Raw genomic sequence first — 23,939 nt, forward strand, 5'->3', positions numbered from 1 at the left:
TGCAGTCCAAGAGAGTTAGGAATGGCCATAGACTAGAAGAAAAACTGGGCAGAGAGGATTCTCAGAAACAAGGATGAGAGAATTTCAAGAATAAAGAGGCAAGTCAATAGAGTCAAACGGATTTATATGAATTTGTTTAAATTAGTAGCGAGGTGGCTACAAAACATTTACACAACTGGGAATAACAAGGCCAACTCACTTTGCTGTGGCATGAATATAAAGAAAAAAGGACTCAGAAAAGGAGAAAGTGGAAGGAGCACTTCCTTACTTTTCTCAGAGCAGCATTTTCCCATTTATTCCTATGTCCCTGCAAGTGATCCTGTAGTCTTTAGGAAATGGCAGTGGTAAGACTCTGCAGAATGAATTCTAGTCCCAAATCAAATGCCAAATACGTCACTTCTGACAGGCCAATTTTCTGTGACTCAATGTCCTTATCTGGGGCTTAGGGATAATAATTTTTCTTCTCTCTTAAGACAGCTTTGATGACAGAAATATGTATGTCAAAGTATTTTGAAAAATTAAGGAAGATAACTAGATTGTGATTGTTATACTGTTTAAATTTCGACAATATAATAGGTTTCCATTCAGATCATCAGTATGCATGAGTGGGAGCCACGCCACTCACTTCTAGGGAGTAATTAGGTTTTTTCCTTTCTTGAAAAAGAAAGAAAGAAGTTTCTGGTATTAACACTTTTCTATGGCTTCATACTAGGGAATTTATGTGAACAAAGGGCCTAACACTCTATGGCTTTTTGGAGTTTCTCTCTTTTCCCCTCAAATCCCTGTCAATCTAGTTTTATAATCAAAGTACATTCTTTGGAGACCTTTGGTGACAGCTGGAAGTCAGAGTTGCAGTTTGTTATATTTATTCAAAGTATTTTGTAAAAGATTTTTGATGGGGAAATTTTAAATCGAAAAAAAAGTCTCTGGAGAAATTATTATTACTTTGGAAAAATAGAAGTAGTCATGATGACTTTGAAAAGATACATATTATAGTGAGCATTTTTCCTGCATTGTAAGTTCCAGACAGAATCACCCATGCACATCATTAGCAGTACTTGTTAGTATCCAAAGAAGTTTATGGCTTAAGGATAAATTCACTTTAAAATCAAAGTATTACCATTATACCTATAAATTCCTGACAAGCTTTCTTTCTTTCAGAGAAAGAAAGATGCCTAATTTCTCCAAAAAATTAAGTTGATTTAGTAATAAAAGGATTAACATGTAAAATGGCAATATTTAGTCATAAATTATTCATATAATGTGAATTTTTTAAGAGTCTTATCAGACCAGGATGAGGCATTAGAAGTTTACTGGGTTTGTGTTCAAAGTTGCTTACTTGTACCATTGAGCCAACTTTAAGATTAAGTATGAATTATTACATTAGGTGAGCTGTAACTCCATTCAAACACACAAAATGGCATTTCCATCATCACTGATAAGGACTTTTTGTAGCTATATGAAATACTGTGAACTAAGTAGGCAACCAATATGGTCATTTATACACAGATAATCATGGTGTGGGTCCGGCCTTTGAAAAGGTCTCTTGGAGACTCATTTTAGACCTGAGGACACCTTCAGATTGAGAGTGAGGGGATGGAGAACTATTTATCATGCCACTGGAAGTCAAAAGAAAGCTGGAGTAGCCATACTTATATCAGACAAACTAGACGTTAAATTAAAGGCTGTAACAAGAGAGGAAGAAGGGCATTATATAATAATTACAGGGTCTATCCATCAGGAAGAGCTAACAATTATAAATGTCTATGCGCCGAATACGGGAGCCCCCAAATATATAAAACAATTACTCACAAACATAAGCAACCTTATTGATAAGAATGTGGTAATTGCAGGGGATTTTAACACTCCACTTACAGAAGTGGATAGATCATCTAGACACACAGTCAATAAAGAAACAAGGACCCTGAATGGTACATTGGATCAGATAGACTTGACAGATATATTTAGAACTCTGCATCACAAAGCAACAGAATATACTTTCTTCTCGAGTGCACACGAAACATTCTCCAAGACAGATCACATACTGGGTCATAAAACAGCCCTTCATAAGTATACAAGAATTGAAATTATACCATGCATACTTTCAGACCACAATGCTATGAAGCTTGAAATCAACCACAGGAAAAAGTCTGGAAAACCTCCAAAGGCATGGAGGTTAAAGAACACCCTACTAAAGAATGAATGGGTCACCAGGCAATTAGAGAAGAAATTAAAAAATATATGGAAACAAACGAAAATGAAAATACAACAATCCAAACGCTTTGGGATGCAGCAAAGGCAGTCCTGAGAGGAAAATACATTGCAATCCAGGCCTATCTCAAGAAACAAGAAAAATCCCAAATACAAAATCTAACAGCACACCTAAAGGAAATAGAAGCAGAACAGCAAAGACAGCCTAAACCCAGCAGAAGAAGAGAAATAATAAAGATCAGAGCAGAAATAAACAATATAGAATCTAAAAAAACTAGAGCAGATCAACGAAACCAAGAGTTGGTTTTTTGAAAAAATAAACAAAATCGATAAACCTCTAGCCAGGCTTCTCAAAAAGAAAAGGAAGATGACCCAAATAGATAAAATCATGAATGAAAATGGAATTATTACAACCAATCCCTCAGAGATACAAACAATTATCAGGGAATACTACGAATAATTATATGCCAACAAACTGGACAACCTGGAAGAAATGGACAAATTCCTAAACACCCACACTCTTCCAAAACTCAGTCAGGAGAAAATAGAAAGCTTGAACAGACTCATAACCAGCGAAGAAATTGAATCGGTCATCAAAAATCTCCCAACAAATAAGAGTCCAGGACCAGATGGCTTCCCAGGGGAGTTCTGCCAGACGTTTAAAGCAGAGATAATACCTATCCTTCTCAAGCTATTCCAAAAAATAGAAAGTGAAGGAAAACTTCCAGACTCATTCTATGAAGCCAGTATTACTTTAATTCCTAAACCAGACAGAGACCCAGTAAAAAAAGAGAACTACAGGCCAACATCCCTGATGAATATGGATGTAAAAATTCTCAATAAGATACTAGCAAATCGAATTCAACAGCATATAAAAGAATTATTCACCATGATCAAGTGGGATTCATTCCTGGGATGCAGGGCTGGTTCAACATTCACAAATCAATCAACGTGATACATCACATTAATAAAAGAAAAGATAAGAACCATTTGATCTTGTCAATCGATGCAGAAAAAGGCCTTTGACAAAATTCAGCTCCCTTTCTTAATGAAAACCCTCAAGAAAGTCGGGATAGAAGGAACACACTTAAACATCATAAAAGCCATTTATGAAAAGCCCACAGCTAACATCATCCTCAATGGGGAAAAACTGAGAGCTTTTTCCCTGAGATCAGGAACACGACAGGGATGTCCACTCTCACCGCTGTTGTTTAACATAGTGTTGGAAGTTCTAGCATCAGCAATCAGACAACAAAAGGAAATCAAAGGCATCAAAATTGGCAAAGATGAAGTTAAGCTTTCACTTTTTGCAGATGACATGATATTATACATGGAAAATCCGATAGACTCCACCAAAAGTCTGCTAGAACTGATACATGAATTTAGCAAAGTTGCAGGATACAAAATCAATGTACAGAAATCAGTTGCATTCTTATACACTAATAATGAAGCAACAGAAAGACAAATAAAGAAACTGATCCCATTCACAATTGCACCAAGAAGCATAAAATACCTAGGAATAAATCTAACCAAAGATGTAAAAGATCTGTATGCTGAAAACTATAGAAAGCTTATGAAGGAAATTGAAGAAGATATAAAGAAATGGAAAAACATTCCATGCTCGTGGATTGGAAGAATAAATATTGTCAAAATGTCAATACTACTCAAAGGTATCTACACATTCAATGCAATCCCAATCAAAATTGCACCAGCATTCTTCTCAAAGCTAGAACAAGCAATCCTAAAATTCATATGGAACCACAAAAGGCCCCAAATAGCCAAAGTAATTTTGAAGAAGACCAAAGCAGGAGGCATCACAATCCCAGACTTTAGCCTCTACCACAAAGCTGTAATCATCAAGACAGCATGGTATTGGCACAAAACAAACACATAGACCAATGGAATAGAATAGAAACCCCAGAACTAGACCCACAAACATATGGCCAACTAATCTTTGACAAAGCAGGAAAGAACATCCGATGTAAAAAAGACAGTCTCTTTAACAAATGGTGCTGGGAGAACTGGACAGCAACATGCAGAAAATTGAAACTAGACCACTTTCTCACAAAATAAACCATTCACAAAAATAAACTCAAAATGGATTAAGGACCTGAATATGAGACAGGAAACCAACAAAACCCTAGAGGAGAAAGCAGGAAAAGACCTCTCTGACCTCAGCCGTAGCAATTGCTTACTTGACACATCCCCAAAGGCAAGGGAATTAAAAGCAAAAATGAACTACTGGGGTCTTATGAAGATATAAAGCTTCTGCACAGCAAAGGAAACAACCAACAAAACTAAAAGGCAACCAGCGGGATGGGAACAGATATTTGTAAATGACATATCGGACAAAGGGCTAGTATCCAAAATCTATAAAGAGCTCACCAAACTCCACACCCGAAAAACAAATAACCCAGTGAAGAAATGGGCAGAAAACATGAATAGACACTTCTCTAAAGAAGACATCCGGATGGCCAACAGGCACATGAAAAGATGCTCAACGTCACTCCTCATCAGGGAAATACAACTCAAAACCACACTCAGATATCACCTCATGCCAGTCAGAGTGGCCAAAATGAATAAATCAGGAGATTATAGATGCTGGAGAGGATGTGGAGAAATGAGAACCCTCTTGCACTGTTGGTGGGAATGCAAATTGGTGCAGCCGCTCTGGAAAACAGTGTGGAGGTTCCTCAAATAATTAAAAATAGACCTACCCTATGACCCAGCAATAGCACTGCTAGGAATTTACCCAAGGGATACAGGAGTACGGATGCATAGGGGCCCTTGTACCCCAATGTTTATAGCAGCACTCTCAACAATAGCCAAATTATGGAAAGAGCCTAAATGTCCATCAACTGATGAATGGATAAAGAAATTGTGGTTTATATACACAATGGAGTACTACGTGGCAATGAGAAAGAATGAAATATGGCCCTTTGTAGCAACATGGATGGAACTGGAGAGTGTGATGCTAAGTGAAATAAGCTATACAGAGAAAGACAGATACCATATGTTTTCACTGTTATATGGATCCTGAGAAACTTAACAGAAACCCATGGGGGAGGGAAAGGAAAAAAAAAAAAAGGAGGTTAGAGTGGGAGAGAGCCAAAGCATAAGAGACTCTTAAAAACTGAGAACAAACTGAGGGTTGATGGGGGGTGGGAGGGAGGGGAGGGTGGGTGATGGGTATTGAGGAGGGCACCTTTTGGGATGAGCGCTGGGTGTTGTATGGAAAGCAGTTTGACAATAGACTTCATATATTGAAAAAATAAAATAAAATACTTTATATAACCAAAAAAAAAAAAAAAAAGAAAAGGTCTCTTGGATCAGACTAAACCCCATTATTTTAAGTAATCTCTACACCCATTGTAGGGCTTGAACTTATAACCTTGAGATCAAGAGTCATGTGCTGTACAAACTGAGCCAGTCAGGTGCCCTAAACTCCATTATTTTAAAGGTCACTCATTTGTTCTAGAACATTGACACTTTGTTAATATGACAAATGGAAAAGTATGATCCTTAATACTAATTACCAGCCTATAAACAGAAATTCCAACCTGTGCAGCTAATACTAGAAATTCACTCAAAGATGGAAATTTACTGCAGAGATGCAAACATTGTATTTTACATGCAAATCCTAGAATTTGAGACCTGGAGATAATTTAGTCCAACTCTTATCTTTGAGAGAAAAAGAAATTGAAGCCCAAGAATATTAGGTCATGTCTTCTCCAGATTACTTATGAGTTTGCTAAACTTAAACAAATTACTTACCCCCATCTAAGTTTCTGTTTCCTTCTTTATAAAATAGAGAAAATTAAAATATTAAATGAGGCCATGTATGTAAATCACATGGCATAGTCCCTAAAATGTAGGAAATGTTTCATAAATGTTAGTTATTATTTTTCTTGGTTTTCTTTGTTTTTTAAAAAACATTTTCATGTTTATTTGATTTATTTTCTTTTTTTTTAATTTTTTTTAACGTTTATTTATTTTTGGGACAGAGAGAGACAGAGCATGTACGGGGGAGGGGCAGAGAGAGAGGGAGACACAGAATCGGAAACAGGCTCCAGGCTCTGAGCCATCAGCCCAGAGCCTGACGCGGGGCTCGAACTCCCTGACCGCGAGATTGTGACCTGGCTGAAGTCGGACGCTTAACCGACTGCGCCACCCAGGCGCCCCATATTTGATTTATTTTCAAGAGAGAGGGAGAAAAACAGAATGTGAGTGGGGTAGGGCAGAGAGAGAGGGAGACCCAGAATCTAAAGCAAGCTCCAGGCTGAACTTTCAGCACAGAGCCTGATGTGGGACTCGAACTCACAAACTGTGAGATCACGACTTGAACCGAAGTCGGATGCTTAACCGACTGAACCATGCAGGTGCTCCTATTTTCCTTATTTGTGAGCCAGAGAGAAAAATTATAAGGTGATTATGACAAAACATTAGCCTAATTTGGAACATTTGGTAGGTGTGAAATGTTAAGTATCAAGAATAACCATCGTCACTGCAAAGAAGTGCAGGTTGCATTAGAGTAGCTCCCCAACTCCTCAAAAGGACTTTGTGCATGAAATAGTCAACCCTGTTGTGAACATTCAGGTTGTGCACTGCCAACTTTAATTTCTTCAGATGGCACAACCCCTTGAGGGTGCTATTTACTTTGCACAACTACATTAGTAGCCCTGAGATAGTTTTCAATAATGATATATTCTTAACACTCACAATATTTATTTGCAATCCATAATTGGACTTAAGGTATCTATTGTAATTAGTCTTCACAATTTTTTATTTTTAAGAGAATTTTTTGAATTCTAGTTTCTGCCCCAGAGGTAGGGAAAGATATTTTACACAAAATACAAAAGCATTAACATCAGAGAGAAAACTAATAAATTCATTACTTAAAAATTAAAAACTTTTCTGGGGAGCATGGGTGGTTCAGTCGGTAAGCGTCCGACTTCGGCTCAGGTCGTGATCTCGTGGTTCATGAGTTCAAGCCCCATGTTGGGCTCTGTGCTGACAGCTCGCAGCCTGGAGCCTGTTTCAGGTTCTGTGTCTCCCTCTCTCTCTGCCCCTCCCCAGCTCATGCTCTCTCTCTCTCTCTCTCTCTCACTCTCTCTCAAAAATAAACATTAAGAAATTTAAAAAATTAAAAACTTTTCTAAGTGGGAAGTTACTACTCAGACAATGAAAATGAGTGATAAAGAGTAGAAAAACATATCTGAAGCAGATATAACCACAAAGAGCTTATACCCAAAATATTTAGTGAATAACTGTAAACTGGTAAGAAAAAAGACAGGTTGTCAAATAGGAAAAAAAATGAGCAAAAGATTTGAACAGCCAATTTTTACAAAGAAGAAATCCAAATAGCCATTACGCATGCTAAAAGACCTTCAACATCACTAGAAATTAGGGAACTGCAAGTGAAAATCACAGCAAAATACCAGTTCACATCCACCAAATTGGTTAAAATGAAAACATTTCAGAATACAAGCATTAGCAAGAATTTAGAACAATGGGAGCTTATATACGTAGCTGTTGTAACAGTAAATTGGTGCGGCCCCTTTAAGAAAAAGTGTGGGAGTACTTTGCAAAGTTGTAAATACATATATGCCCTGATCCAGCAGTTCACTCTTAGGTATTCTCCACAGAAATGTGGTGTAAGGGAACATGTGTAAAAATGTTCATAGCAACATACTTCCTAAAAACTCTAAATATGCAAATGACCCAAATGTCATCAATAGCAAAACAGATCAATAAATTATGGTAATCTAAGGTCACATGCAACAACAAAGTATAGGGGAAAAGATGTCATGCATGATACTATAACATACTATTTGATTCTATTCACAAAAGTTCAAATACAGGCAAAACACAGGGATGCATATCCAGTGGTAAAAGCAGAGAAATGATTATCACAAAAATTGGCTTATACTATTCAGAGGCTGAGGGTTGGTGTCAGGGTAGAGCCTGAGAAGGAAAATGTGGGTAAGAGGCTGAAAGAAAGGGACTAAGAGAAGCACGCAGCCAGGGACTGGGGTGAGGCAGACGTCTTGAAGAGGAGGGGGCCAAGAAGGGTGACATGTATGTATGGTAGACCTAGAGTGACAAATAAGATGCAGGGGCACCTAGGTGGTTCAGGCAGTTGAGTGTCCGACTTCAGCTCAGGTCATGATCTCACAGCTCATGAGTTCTAGCCCCGCGTCGGGCGCTGTGTTGACAGCTCAGAGCGTGGAGCCTGCTTCCAATTCTGTCTCCCTCTCTCTCTGCCCCTCCCCACTTGTGCTCTCTTTCTCAAAAATAAATGACCATTAAAAATAAAATAAAATAAGATGCAGATATGGAAACTGAGGTGAGTCACGGAGGAAAGGGAGCTGAGGCACAGCAGCAGGCTGAGGGCAGGATAAGTCACCACAACAAGCTAGGGAAGAAGGAGGCTACCAGCTGGCCAGAACTGGCCACAGGGCATGCTCTGCCAGGCAGTGAAGGTTGTCATTATATATTAACATTTCATACTATCATCTCTAGCCTGGCTAAATGCAAAATCCTCCAAATGGGTTAGCCAGCTTATTCCCTTGCCCCTCTAGCCTATTCTCAAACCCACAGTCAGAGGGATCCTGTTAAACTGTTTAGGTCAGATCACAGCATTCCTTGCTCACTCCAACCACACTATTCTCACTTCTGTTCCTCAAGAGGCAGGGCCTTTGTACACGCTTCCCTTTGCCTAGATTTGCTGGTTACATTCCCCCTAGATACATAGCTTGTTCTCTCATCTGTTTCAGGTTTTTACTCAATTGTCATCTTCTCTCTAAGGCCTTCCATAGAGTATCTAAACATTCAACAGCACTCTCCCCAGTTTGGGTCCCTTTCTTTGCTTACTCTTTCTGTCACTAATACTTACTACTCTCTTGCACTATATATTTTACTTATATATCTTGTTAGGCATACTAACTTCTATTAGAATGTATCACAAGGGTTGAGATTTAGGGGTCTTTTTCACATTTGACTCCCCTAGTACTTAGAAAAATGCCAGCACATACTCAGCACTCACTTAATATTTGCTAAATGAATGAACAAAAGAATGAATGAACAAACCCATCCATCCAGTAATGAAAGTGAGAAACCTGGGTAACTTTTGCTGTTTGTTCTCCATTACCCAGTTCTGTCCACTTTCTAAATATCCTTCTACCCCTTCTCTCTATCTCTATTTCCATCACTGTAACTCAGACCACTATCATCTTTCACCCAGACTGTGGCAATAGTTGCCTGACTTCCCTCCCCTCCTCTAGTAGTAGTCCCATAAAATCCATCCTCCCCTAAACTATCAGATTGATCTTAAAACATGTCGATCTCCTACTAAAACACTTTGATGGCTCCTTATCACTCCCGGTGACTACAACTCCAGCTCCTTGACATTGAGCATCCCTGCAAGATCTAGCACACACTTACCTCGCTAGCCCTCCTCTTGTCATTCTCTAGACCACAATTTATGATCAGGAAACACCAAAATGCTTTTGTATGCCAACACGTTTCTGATCTGTGGGAGACTGGCTCATCTGTCCCATGTTTAGAATGTCCGTCCTCTCACTTCTCATTTTACCGCTAATAAACACCATCCTTTAGGATTGAGTTCAAATGCTTGCCTCTCCCAGGGTTTACTACTGCTCCCTCCCTCTGTGTGCTGTGTACCCTCCTCCACGCTCCCATAATTTTCATACATACTCTCCTGTGGCACTTACCACCCTCCATAATAACTATATGTTTATACACCATTCTTTTCTACTGGAATCTAAGATCTTTGTATCCATCTTAGTCATCTCTGTATGCATAGTGCCTATCACAGTGCCTGGCACAGGCAGGTACTCAAAAAATATTAGGTGACTGAGTAAATGAGTGATTTAGGCTATACACAAAGAAATTTTTGTAATAATCACTAAGGAAACTAGAAACAATCAACTTGTGTCACTTTCAGATACTCAGGCATTCAACATATGTCTTTTACAAATTCCATCTTTTGTGAAAGTAAAGAAATAGGCACAGAGCCCAGAAGAATCACTTTTAACATGTCTCTTATGGTTCTTTCATGCCCAGAAATTTGATTCTCTTTATTATAAATGCCGCAGGCACCAACAGATCACTTTTCTCATTTTTTGTTCAACTCTATCCCTTCACTACTCTGCCTCTCTCACTCACAAAAAAGAATTTCCAGCAAGCCACCATAACCAAATGTAACATTTGTCATAGTGAGACAATATAGGAGAAACTCAATATACATTATTTTAGACATTTACAAAATGGGAATTTTCTCAAGTAGTCTGCAGTGAAAATAGGCTAATGGGAATTCACTGGGTAAGAATCAGCCTGGTAGCAACAGACAAGTAGTCATTGTGTTCAGAGAACTAAATTCTCCACTAGGTAGAAATGTACTTATGTACCATAGATATCATAACAGATATGTCCTTCAATGACTAATATATTTAATTTCTCCATTACTACCCAGAGAGATCTATGAAAATACACGGCACATTAAAAAGATGACCTCATTTGTCCATTTGTAACCTGTTAATCCTAAACTTGAAATTCTTTTGATAAAAGATTTCCTGTTCCTTCTGGAGCTAAAAGCAAGGAATCAGTACTAGGTTTTTCTACCCAATTATCCTCTCGTTCACTGCCTAAAGTTTCCCTAATCAAACAATGCCAAGGTAAAAGGGCAAACTATAAAAAGCAGATAGATCTGCCCTCTGAGTTTCTAGTTGGAGAAAAGTATATATAGAAACGAGAATGAGCTCTGGAGTTACAAAAACCATGACAATTGTCTCAGAAAGACTTGGATGAGTTAATACCATAAACTGATTTTAAAATGCAAAATTTTTTTAACATTGAAAAACCATAAAAGCCAGGTGTGAACAGCATGAAATGCAAGTAGTTTATCAGAGAACCTTGCGTATACAGTGTGTATTAGAATCTTGTCTATACAAGATTCTTCCCATAACATTTTTTTTAATTAAAGTCAATTTTATACAAATATAATTTATTCAAGGGTATATGAAATCAATACTGGGCTTTTTGAGTACCTATGATGGATTATAATTGGTGTCAGACACTAGTGACACAAAGATGAATAAAAAGTGTATCCTTGTCTTCATATGTTTAGAGTCCAGCAATGGACATACAAACATTACATCAGATGAAATAAATGCAATATGTGAGATGAACACGGGGAGAAGAACAGTGTGGAATGGGGGACGGAAGAGCACATTTATCTATTGCATTACATATAAAAATCAGATCTCTAGAGAAAGTTGCACTGTTAATATTACCATTGTATATGATACAAAAGGAACCAGCATACCTTATACTTATCTACATATTAAAATGTGCCATATAAAAGTGCTAATAGTCAGCTATTTCTAACCTACAAAAACAGTAATTTGACATGATTTAACCTATGAGTTTTTTAAAACAAATTTTCATGTATTTATTCCACAAATATTTGGTTATCACGTAGCAAGTGCAAGTGGAAGAGGCATGGAGAGAAGAACAGATGGAACCAATGGGGACTGAGAGAAGCTAAAGACCATAGTTACCATTTAACCAAACCTATTTTTTTCTTGAGATCTTCCCTAAAATATACCATCGACTCAACCCTCCAAGAGAATGATACAGCTCCAAGGTCCCTGTGTCTGTCCTTACAGATAATAAGCTTTTGTGAGAATGCCCGAAGCAGAAGTAGAGTCTTAGGGAGCCAGGTACCCCAAATCCCTTGCTGGTAACTCACAGTCATAGTCTGCTGATTATCCCTCGTATTTATTCTCCCCTTCTTTCATAGTAATGACCTTTTAACTTTGGGCTGGACATCAACCACCTCAAACAGCCCATATTGTTCACCTTGCAGTCATGTCTGACAGTTGTGAAAACGTGCTGGTTTATGAGACACTAAGTGGAACCAGAGTGTGCAATTTCTGGAAAGTAAATTTCAAGGCAAGTGATGTGGCCTTCTCCTCTTCCTGCTGATTAGGGAAGTCCCTCCTTCTCCAGCTTCTATGGTTTTCTTTTTGCAAGGAGATCATATAATTGAAATCACATAGTATGGAACCTTTTGTGTGTGGCATTTTCCACTTAGCATAATACCTTTGAGATTTGTCCATTTTTTGTGTGTATCAGTAGTTCGTTACTTTTACTGCTAAGTAATAATCCATCATATGGAAGTACCACAGTTTGTTTATCCTTTCCCCAGTTGAGGGCATTGGGGTCTTGGAGTTGCTTCCAGTTTTAGCAATGAAAAATAGAGCTGCTGCATGTGTTTACTTATAGATTTTTGTGTGAACGTAGGTTTTCATTTTACATAAATAAACATCTAGGAGTAGGATTGCTGGGGTATTGTGGTAAGTATATGTTTAACAGCATATGTAACTGCAGAAATGTTTTACAAAGTGACTGTATCATTTTGCATCCCCACCAGCAATGTAAGCAAATTCAAGATATTCCACATCTTTGTCAATATTTGGTATGGTCAGATTTTTATTTTAGACTTTTCAATAGGTTATATAGTGATATCCCATTGTGGTTCTAATTTGCATTTCTCTAGTGACTAAAGATATTGACCATCTTTTCATGTCCTATTTGCCAAATATCTTTTTTTGTGAAGTGACTTTCTTTTTTATTGAGTTGTTTACTTGTTATTAAGTTTTGAAAATTCTTCATTAACTCTGATTCAAGCCCTTCATCAGATATGTGATTTGCAAATATTTTCTCCTAGTGGGAGGCCTGTCTTTATTGTCTTCACAATGAGTAGAAGTTCTTAATTTTGAGAAAGTCCAATTTATCAACTTTTTCTTCTAGGGATAGTGCATTTGGTGTTGTGTTTAAGAAATCTTTTTCCAATCCAAAGTCATAAATATTTTCTCCTTTATTGTCTTCCTGTGTTTTATAGTTTTCAGTTTTACATTTAGGTCCATTTTGAGTTAATTTTTGTATAAAGCACAAGGTATGTATCAAGGTTCATTTCTTTTTGCATCTGGGTATTTAATGGCTCCCACATCACTTGTTTATAAGACTACTCTTTCTCCGTTGAATTAACTTTGTGTCTTTGTTGAAAATCACCTGAACACTGATGTGTGGGTCTATTTCTGGATTCTCTATCCTGTTAAATGAGACACACTTAAATTTTTTTTTAGTAAGTATATTTTTATTTTTAACAGGAATTTAAAAAATACTGGCTTTCCAACCCCAAGTTGTGTTTTCTTCTCTTAAATTACCTAGTGCTCGTGGTTATCATTGCCTAAAGTTGTATTGCATAAACTCACTCTAAAATGGAAACAGACAATATATGTCATATCCAATATCCTCATTTGTAAAACATCTTATGAGATGTTTTTCTGATTTGCCACTGAAAAAAAAGGCATTCATTATAAAGAACATTAAAAAGTACAGCCTCTTTTAGACTTTACAAAATAGACCCCAATGCAGATAAATGCACTTTTTAAAACTAAGACATTTTAAGAATAGGGCTAGCTTGATTATTTTACTTGGAACTAATACATAGATTCATCAAGTCCCCAGGCCTTGTGGAATTTCAATTAGCTACCTGCCAAGAGCCACAGATAGCATAATATAGCTGTATAGAGGAAATGCCATCTGCCTCTGTGAACAAAAATCACTCTGGTATTGATGCCTATGGTTCCTCAGAGCTCTCTTGATTATGCCAATATTATGCCCATGGTTAACCACAGAGAACTTCTCTGTGAATGTCCCCAACTGCAGAGACTATAGGGATGCCAGTAATGTGAGGGATTCATAGATAACACTGATTATGCTGATGGTGCATGGCACAGTTGACCACACCAAGACATTGATAAACAAATGCCCTAAATTGGCAGAAACTACTGAATCCTTGCCAGATCCTGTGATAGACTAGTCATCTAAGTTTTTCCAGTGTCTTGGGTTTTTTTTTTCCTTTTCTGATTAAGGAAGCATGTAATGTGAGCTTCATTAATGCCCAAGAAGAAATTTCTTTTATCTTTAATTACCAAGGGGAAAAAACCTGAGATGATGTCACATTTATAAATGGAAATGACTTACAACTATAAATACTGATAGACTGTTATCATGTGATGAAAGCATCCTTTCCCTTTGGCAGGTGGTCACTCAGCCCATGTGACTTATGGGTAAGCTTTCTGTGGTCACCTCCCCCTTTATGATGATCCTATACAAGGTACTGTGTGCCTATAGGATCACTTCCAGCTTGAACCAGGTAAGTGGTGGGTCCTTATTGATTCTGACGCCTGCTCATCTTAACCTGCAGTCAGCAAGCAGGCAAGTTAGAACAGCATAGCAAAACCCAGACACCTTCTGGGTCAGAGTTATTAGGTGCACACATCAGAATACACCCTGGTTAGTTTAAGAAGAAAAATATTAATGGCAGGATTGTGGAAAGTTCATGAAGTCTTTGGAAGGGTCAGAGAAGCAAGTTCTAGACTAAGCTTCCAGGAATAACATCCAGAACCACATATCACAGTTGGTGAGGTCACACTGATTATGGCACAATTGGGAAGTTGCTGCCATCACCACTGACCTCAGGACATGCTACCTTTGCTCTTGATCACACCAACAAAATGGATCTCCACGCCATATCTGTCCCTTCACATACCTTGTTTCCCTTTACCTTTTGTTTCAGGACTGTGATTATCATGTGCCTCGATATTATTTCCTTTGTATTTATCCATCTTGGGGTTTGCTAAGCTTCTTGAAAAAATACATTGATGTTGCTCATCCAGTTTGGTAAGTACTTGGATGTTATTTCTTGAATATTGCCTCTGTCTCATTTTCTCTCTCCTCTTTTTGGGACTTTAATTACATGTATATAAAAACTTTTACTATGTTCCATATTTCTCTTATGCTCTCTATTCTGCTTTTCATTTTATTATTTTCTCTTTATATGCTTCAGTTTGCATATTTTCTATTGATCTGTCTTCAAGTTCATTAATTCTTCTGCTATGTCTAATCTGATCTTAAAGCTTATCCACTGAGTTCTTAATTTTAGGTATTATATTTTGCATTTCTAGAATGTATTTTTTTTCCTTTTAATTCTGAGTCTGTTTTATTCCTTGATTATCTATCAGTTGCTTTTCCTGTTTCTTTGAATGTTTGATCATTTTTATTGTGGGCTGGACATTGTAATAGATCTATCCTATGGTCTCTAGATTATATTACTTCTCTCTAAATAGTGTTTTGTCTTTAGTCTGGAAGGCAGTTAAATTGCCAGGGAATCTCCTGAATCTTGTTGATGCTTTATTTTTACTTTTCTTAAGCCAGGTATGTTTCAGTTTTATCTATAATCTTATAGTATAGCCCATACTTCTAAAACATTGTCTCTCTAGAGGTACAATTAAATGTCTAGAGTGTTCACCAAGATGTCTCTACTTTGGCTGGGGTAGAATTCAAACACCTGCCCCTCCCCAAAACTGTATGACCTTTGAAATCTCTATTCAGTTCTCAGCTTTGAGTAGTTGTTCTCTCTTAGCCTTTTGGTGTCTCACTTTGTGCATTCAGAGCTTATAGGTCGGCTAAGGACCCATGAAGTATTTTTATATGCATTTTGAAGACTCTTTATCTTCCATTCCTTTATCTCTAGTACCCTATACTTCAAGATATCCCTTCGCAGCCTAAACTCCAATATCTGCTTCCTTCACTTGTCAAGACTATAATTTTCAGGGCGCCTGGGTGGCTCAGTCAGCGGAGTGTCTGACTCTTGATTTCGGCTCAGGTCATTATTTCACAGTTCATGAAATTGAGCCCTGTGTCAAGCTCTGTGCTGACAGTGTGGAGCCTGCTTGGGATTCTCTCTCTCTCTGCCCCTCTCCCACTTGTGTTCTCTCTCGAAAAAAATAAATAAATGTTAAAAAAAAGACTATAATTTTCTACGTGGGTTATATTTCCTTCCACCTTATATTGAAAAAAAAACTGGTATAAAGAAATCTAGAGTGAATATAGGGTTCACCTTCAAAGTTTCTCTTATTTCAAGAATTTTATCTATGCACTTTTTGTCCAATTCCTGAAAATGGTTTTTTTAAAAATATTTTGCTCAATTTTTGTAGTTGTTTACCATATCAACTATTCATTATCACTGAAATAGGAACTGAAAAAACCCCCTACTTTACATTAGGTACCATTCATCATCTGATTTCTGAAACTCAAGTCTAAGTCTGTTCTCCATCAGCAAAGAAGCCTGAAATCTGTGGAGAAGGAAGATTGTAGAAGGGGTTGATGCTATGAGAAACTATCAAAATGTGAAAAGGGTGCCAAATTATATTTACTCAAAAAAGTATTTTCTATCCCATTACTATCTGATTCCCTAACTACTGTGTCTTCTTGATCAGGTCAGACAATCAGCTAGAGATGCAGCAAGAAGCACAAAAGTAAGACGAATTGGAGAAGAGTGGAGAAGTGCATGGTAACTTTGTTTATGCCTAAAATGTACCTTTTATGGTTACCAGGTTTTATTTTTAAAACCGCATTTCAGATTTCAGCATATTCCATATTGACAATTACGACTTATACTTCACCCCTTAATGACTTTGCACATCCACATGTTTCTACAGCTAGCTTTCTCATAAATAAGGTAGAACGAAGGTAGTGGAAATAGTACTATATCAGGAAGTATTGAGAAGGTGGGGGTAATTCCTAAGGCTTATTATATACTTTGCTTTAGCAACAGTTGCTGAATACCTACAATATTCCAAGCACCAAGCACAGGGTGTGGTGGGTTGGGATGGGACATGAAGGAATAAGGAAGTTGGAGTGAGTATATGTTATACCAAGATGAATAAGATGGGGTTGCAGTTGTGTAGTAGACAAAGATTTTCCAGTGTGCCATAACCACTATTAAGTCAGGGTTATATATAAGGGGTTAGGGAGAACCAAGAGTGGATTGAATCTGGCCAGGGACTCAAGAAAGTCTTCCTGTAGCAGACATTTAAGATGAATCTTGAAGAAGAGTGAGACTTAGCCAGACAAAGAAAGGTAAGAGAGGCGTTCCAGGCAAAATCAATAATATCAGGGACCTAGAAAAGCAAGCCAGGAAGTGTGGCCATTGTTATAAGCAAAGGGTGCCACCAAGGAATTGTCCTGAAGGGAAGGTAGCTCAAACTGCATTTTAGATAGAGCATTCTGCATGCAGCTTAGGGGGAAAAATTCAGAAGGGCTGGATGTGAAGCATAGCCATTAGAGCACTACTGCAATAGTCCAGGAACTGGCCTTTCTAGTGACAGAAAGAAAGATGTGGAGAGTTAAGGTGTAAAATTTCCAAAGGTGGTAAATAGCTACGGGGGTGCGTGATGGAGAAGAGGAAGCTAAGTTTTAAGAAAAAAAAGTGCAAATTTACTGGAGGGAAACAAAAATACCTATTTTGGACACTGACTCTGATGCATCTGTAGACTTTGAAGTTGATGTAATTGGTAGGCAGCTGGATAAATGAGATTCAAGAGAGAGCTGCTCAGAGATGGTGGAGGTGGGGAGGAGATTGAAGAATAATTAGCATATAAAGGTAGGTAAAAACCTGAGAGGGATTAGGAACCAGTGAAGTAATGAGAGAAGAATAAAGAGTAAGGATAGAAACCTGAGGATAGCAGGGTTTTAGGATTGTGCAGACAATGACAAATGCACACACAGACTAAGTATTCCTCAAAGATATGGGAAACAGAATAATATTTTACAAGCTGAAATAATATTTTAGAACAAAGGGTATGTGGTCAACAGTGAGAAATGAAGCAGAGGTCTACTAAGATAAGGATGCTAGAGCACTGACAGGATTAGGTAATTGGGAGGTCACTGGTGACCTTGGGGAGAGGAGAGGATCTTGACAGAGTAGGGCAGTCAGAAGTCCTGAGAAAATATAGATTACTCTTTCAAGTGCTTGATTTCAAAGAAAAGGTTAGAAATTAGGAGGTGCCCAGGAGCTGGAGGATGATTTAGAGCCAAGAGAAGGTTTGATTTGAATAAGAAAGACTTAACCATATTTATGGGCTGGGAGAAATACCCACATAATAAGAAAGAAAATAATCAAAGGAGATAATCAGTAGAATCAAGTTTCTAAAGTGTTTAGATGGGTCAGAGTCCCAAACACTGGCAGAAGGACTGGATATGAACATGTAGAAAGCATCACATCCTGCATCAGGAGGAAAGTGGGGGATTAGCAGAAGACATAAAGACATAGGGTAGGGGGCAGGAATTAGGGATCTATCTCATAACTCCATGACTTCATTTTTTTTGATAAAGTAGGAGGTAAGTTGCCTCCTCAGGGCATGAAGGGGAGGGTGTATGGTACTAGGTAAGGTTATTGAAAGGATTGGTGACCTTATGAAATAGTCATAAGAGGAACGGGGAGAATTGGCAAACTAAGGACAGGACTAAGGTCTCTCATGTGGCATTCAGAGTCCAGATGAAGGTGACTTTTCCTTAGTAGCACTTGGCCACCCAGCATGGATGCAGAGAAAGTCAACTGTAAAGCAGATCTGGGAATGAGGTTTCCCAGCCATGGCGTAGACAAGCATGCCAAAAATCAAGCGCACAGCTAACAGAGTGGTCTAAGCTGGATGGTGAGGAGGGGCTGGTGGTGTGAGAGAATTTAGGGGATCAAAGAGTGGGTTTGGTGGTAGCAGGAGAATGAGAACTCTTCTTCCCTGTTTTCCTCTCACCGCTCCAGTGAGAGGCCTGCACTCACTACCACATCCATTACTGATAGAAAGCCAAAATAAAACAGAGAAGGAGGGAAAGAGAGAGAGAAAACTCACTATTGCAAAATTCCTTTAATGCTTTTCTTTAAAGGCACGAGTCATCTAAATCATCCCCCAAAAGGCTTTTTAAATTCCAAGACTAAGAACAAAATTATGGTTAAACATTTAATTAATGTTTATTATAGCTAGCATGTTAGTTTTAAAAGGTCAAATATATGATACAATGAAGTAATATTTTTCAGATTCTGTAGGTCTATTTTATAGTGCACTGGGGCTCACAGTATAATAAATATCTTCTATTATTTTGTAAGATTCTTGTATGCAAAGCTATGTAGGGCCAAGATAATTTTGAATTTCAAGTCAAATGAGCTGGCATGAACCTTAGGCAAGTCACTTTATCTTTCAGGACTTTAGGTTTTAGACTTGTAAAATGAAGGATGGGGGTAAATTTCAAGTTTCCTTCCAGGTAAAAACAAAATGAGTATAATTTAATATTTTAAATTACTATAGAATTGATAGGATTACTCCTTTTCTGTTATGATACACTTGTGTTCACAGCTATAATTTATTAAGCCTCAGTCCTCGATCAGGAACACAAACTCAAATGATAACACCATCTCTATGGGAAATAGAATCCATTTTGTATCACAGTTTACATTATGTCCCACCATCCTCTGCTCACATTTACTTTTCGGAAACTTCGTTTCCAAAGGTTCAGAGATATTTGTTCACCATCTTGTGACCATGGGTGTCTGAGGAGGCACCATATTATATTGCTTCCAAAAACCAAGCCCCTGATTTCACTGGGTAGGTACTCTGTTGCAGCAAACCCTGCACATCTCAGGTTTGTCACTGGAGGTAAAATGACAAAATGACTATAAAGCATCTATTAGAATGCCTGAAATGTAGGGAACACTCCACAGTGTATACACAATACACTGAACAGCATTACATGTGGGAAATAATCAAAACACAGCATTATTTTTGTCCCCCATTTAGAGATTTCTCCTGCCACGAGATGAAAACTAAGCATAACCCATAACTCACCCATGTTACAAAGGGGCCCACAGTCATAAGTCACAAAATACAGTCTTGACTCAAAATTAAATGGTCTGGTTCCAAGAGATTCATCAACTCTTCCCTCTTTATTCAGATGATGACATCTCCTTTCATTCCCTAGAGGCTTAGACAGTCAGAGTGCACGGGCAGGAGGGAAAAGGGGACAAGATGTACAGAAGAGGACAGCAGAGTTCTCATGAGATTGGTGACCGATGCCGTCCCAAGTAAACCTGGCAGGTGGTTAATGCTGACTCTTGCCCTCCTACCAGTTTTGTTCTCTTGATTGATAGCTGGGCTGTTTCTGGAAAAATTTCCCTAATGTGGGTCATGTACATTGTCTAACTACTTCTCTTCCACCTATCAGGTTCCCATTTATTGCTATTCCACCCCACTTTTTGGGGGGGAATCCCCTCTCCTTTGGCAGGAGCCCTGTTGGGCAGAAAAATCTCAAGCAGGATGCCTTTGAAAATGACCCTGTGCCATTAGCCAATGATTTCTTAAATAGAGCACATGAAAAATTGATAAATAGTATTTCATGAGGACGTTCAGCTTCCATTTAGAATGTAAGAAGCTGGAAAGATTGTTGCCTCCCACTTTAAGCACAAGAAAAACCTGAATAGCCTACATCACAACTTCTCTTGAACCCATCAGAGAGCTGAGGTCAGAGGGCAAATAAACCTGAAATTTACAGAAAGGCAGATGTCTCCAAGGAGAGAAGCAATCGTGGAAACTGGCTTACTTGAGACAGAGCACCTGGGAAAGACACAGCCACTGTAGAAGTAGGTAAGAAGATCGCAGCTAATCCTCTGTAATGGGTTAATAGTTAATTTTTTACAATTTGCTGCTGTCATAGACATGAGAGTATAGAACTTGTGAAAGTTATAGACATAAGGGGAATTTACACCCCCTCACAGGCTTTTTCTCCACAAACTTCACAGAAAGCTCCTAAGAAAGGTCAGAGTCAGGGGAGGTGTACAGAGGAAGCCTCTTATGTTAGCACAGGTCTAAGAGATATGAACAAAACCCCTATAGAACAAAAACCACTGGGGTGCCTGAATTGTTCAGTCGGTTGACACTCAGGTCATGACTGTTTGAGCCCTGCATCTGGCTCTCTGCTGTCTGTCTGTCTGTCTGTCTCTCTCTCTCTCTCTCTCTCACACACACACACAACTCTTTCTCTCTCATAAACATAAAAATAAACCTTAAAAAAAAAAAGCCCCTGAGGGGGGGGTGGTAAGGGATGTAGACCCATTATAGCTGGGGAAAAAACAAAAAACAAAACAAAAGAAACCCACCTCTCCTGGGTGGGAGCAGGCAGGAAGATCTCTCCCACACAAGAACCACCATGACCCAAGGCAGAGTTTGTCTGCCATGGGGTGGAGGGCAGGATCACCAAGCAGGTTCTAGTCCCAAGACCAAGAGACAAAAATCTTGCCTGAGACTGAAGCTGAACCGAGAAAGCAGAATGCCTCTCCCCTACCAGGCCAGGAAGTGTCTAGTAAGAATCTACTGCAGGGGAAGGAACAACAGTGGCAAGTGTCTCCCAGGCACAGGCTCACAGGGGAAGCTTAAAGCCGACGCCCACCATAAGCAAAGTAACACAAATTGCCAAAAACTGAAAATAGGTCATAAATGGATAAACTGTGCTTAAGCCCAGGCATGGAATACTACTCAGCAATAAAAAGGAGTTAATTATTAATACACATAACAACATGGCTAGATCATAAATGTATTATGCTAAGTGAAAAAAGCTAGACCCAAAAGTCCACATACTGTATGGTTATCTTCCTGTGACATTCTGAAACGGCCAAAAGTATAGGGATAGAGATCAGTAGTTGCCAAAGGCTGAAGGTGGGTGTGGGGTTGAGTACAAAGGGGCATGAAGGATTTCTGAAGGGTGATGAAGCAGTCTATACCTTGCTTGTGGTGGTAATTACATGTCACGCATTTGTCAAAACTCATGGAACTGTACACTAACTATAAAAGGGTGATTTTACTGCATAAACTTATATCTCAGACATTCAAATTAAAAAAAAAGAATTTCATTAAAATTAAGAATTTTTTGTTTATCAAAGGACACCATTAAAAGAGTGAAAAGTCACAGAAAAAAAAAAAAAGAACTTGCATGCAGAATGTATAAAGAACACAGATGAATAAGAAAAACCAGACAATCCAATAGAAAAACAGGCAAAAGTCTTGAGTGGGCATCTCACAGGAGCGGATATCAAATGGTCAATATGCAAATGGAAAGTGGCTCATAATCTATTCTGAATGTAGATGAAAAGCACATAGGGGTACCACTACACATACACAAGATTAGCTACAAGTAAAGATTGGCACTCCCAGTGTTGGTGAGGATGTGGAGCAATTGAAACTGGTTGAAAATGGGTATAACCACTTTGGAAAACTATTTGGCTGTATTTTCTGAAGCCAAACACACCTGATCCAGCAGTCCTACTCCCAGGCATTTATCCAATAGAAACGAGTGTATATGTCTACCCTAAGACATATTCAAGGGTGTTCACACAGCACTGTTATCATGAGAGCAAAAGCCTGGAGATAACACAAATTTCCATTAACAGGATAACATATAAATAAATTGTAGGACATATCTACAATGAAATACTACCCAGCTATAAAGAAAAACAAACAATTCCAACATGCAGCAAGAATGAAACTCAACAGATATGATGAATGAAAGAAGTACAAAAGAGTATATACTGTGTGCTTTGAGTTGTATGAAATTCATGAATAAGCAAAACTAATTTATGGTGATAAATTCAGAATAGGGGTTATGGGTATGGGTAATATATACTGAAAAGAGGCATGAGGGAACCTGAGCTACAGAAAACGTTATATATTTTGATCTCAGTGGTTTTTACATGGGTAGTATATATTTGTAAAATTTCATTCAATTGCACACTTATGTTTCTGTGCTTTACTGCATGCATGTTTACCTCAGTGCAATACAATAAAAAGAAAATATCCCCCACAGAGTAGCTGAAAGGCTAATGACAATGTGTACAAATTTAATACAAAAAGACTATGAGTATATAAAGACTTGTCCCAGTCCCTGACCCCTGTGTGTTTCTTATCAGCCACGGATGGAGAAGAAACGAGCATTAGATCTGTAGCCCATGGTAGATTAGACTTGATGCAGCTTCTATTCCTTCTAGGTCCCAAGTTTACACAATGCCCCAAATAATATCTTTTTGTTTACAAAAAATGCAGAGCAGGCATTTTTCCTCTAATTTTTTTTTTTTTTTTTTTGGTTTTGTTTGTTTCACAGAGAGACCATGAGTCAGGGAGGGGCCAAAAGAGAGGAAGAAAGAATTTTAAGCAGGCTCCACGCTCACCATGGAGCTCAATGCTAGGTTCAATCCACAACCCTGGGATCATGACCTGAGTGAAAATCAAGAGTCAGCCACTCAACCAACTGAGCCACCTAGGTGCCCCTCCTCTAATGTTTTAAAAGGGACATTTGTTTTTATAGCTATTTTTATATTTCATAGCTATTTTACAGCTATTAATTGCTATAGTGTAACAACTACCAGGTTACCTTTTTTCTACCAATAGAATCAAACTTGTTGCTCTATCGTTCCCCTACCACATCGTTTATCAGTAAATAAAGATTTGTGTACTTTACTGTGTGTATGCTGTACCTCAATACAATTTGGTTTTTTTTTCTTTTTTAAATTTTTTTTTAACGTTTATTTATTTTTGAGACAGAGAGAGACAGAGCATGAACGGGGGAGGGTCAGAGACAGAGGGAGACACAGAATCTGAAACAGGCTCCAAGCTCTGAGCTGTCAGCACAGAGCCCGACGCGGGACTTGAACTCATGGACCGCGAGATCATGACCTGAGCTGAAGTCGGCTGCTTAACCGACTGAGCCACCCAGGCGCCCCAATACAATTTGTTTTTAATGGTCCTGCCAACGAC

The 23,939-nt window shown here is 38.4% G+C and overlaps 1 protein-coding gene across 7 annotated transcripts in view; it reads right to left on the reverse strand.

The window, feature by feature from the left end:
• The window catches only part of CCDC148 (coiled-coil domain containing 148), a 255,802-nt gene that overhangs the window by 122,662 nt on the left and 109,201 nt on the right, over positions 1–23,939 (reverse strand). The gene's annotated exons all lie outside the window — the stretch shown is intronic.

The sequence above is a fragment of the Acinonyx jubatus genome, chromosome C1 (genome assembly GCF_027475565.1).
Source record: "Acinonyx jubatus isolate Ajub_Pintada_27869175 chromosome C1, VMU_Ajub_asm_v1.0, whole genome shotgun sequence".
Lineage (NCBI taxonomy): Eukaryota > Metazoa > Chordata > Mammalia > Carnivora > Felidae > Acinonyx > Acinonyx jubatus.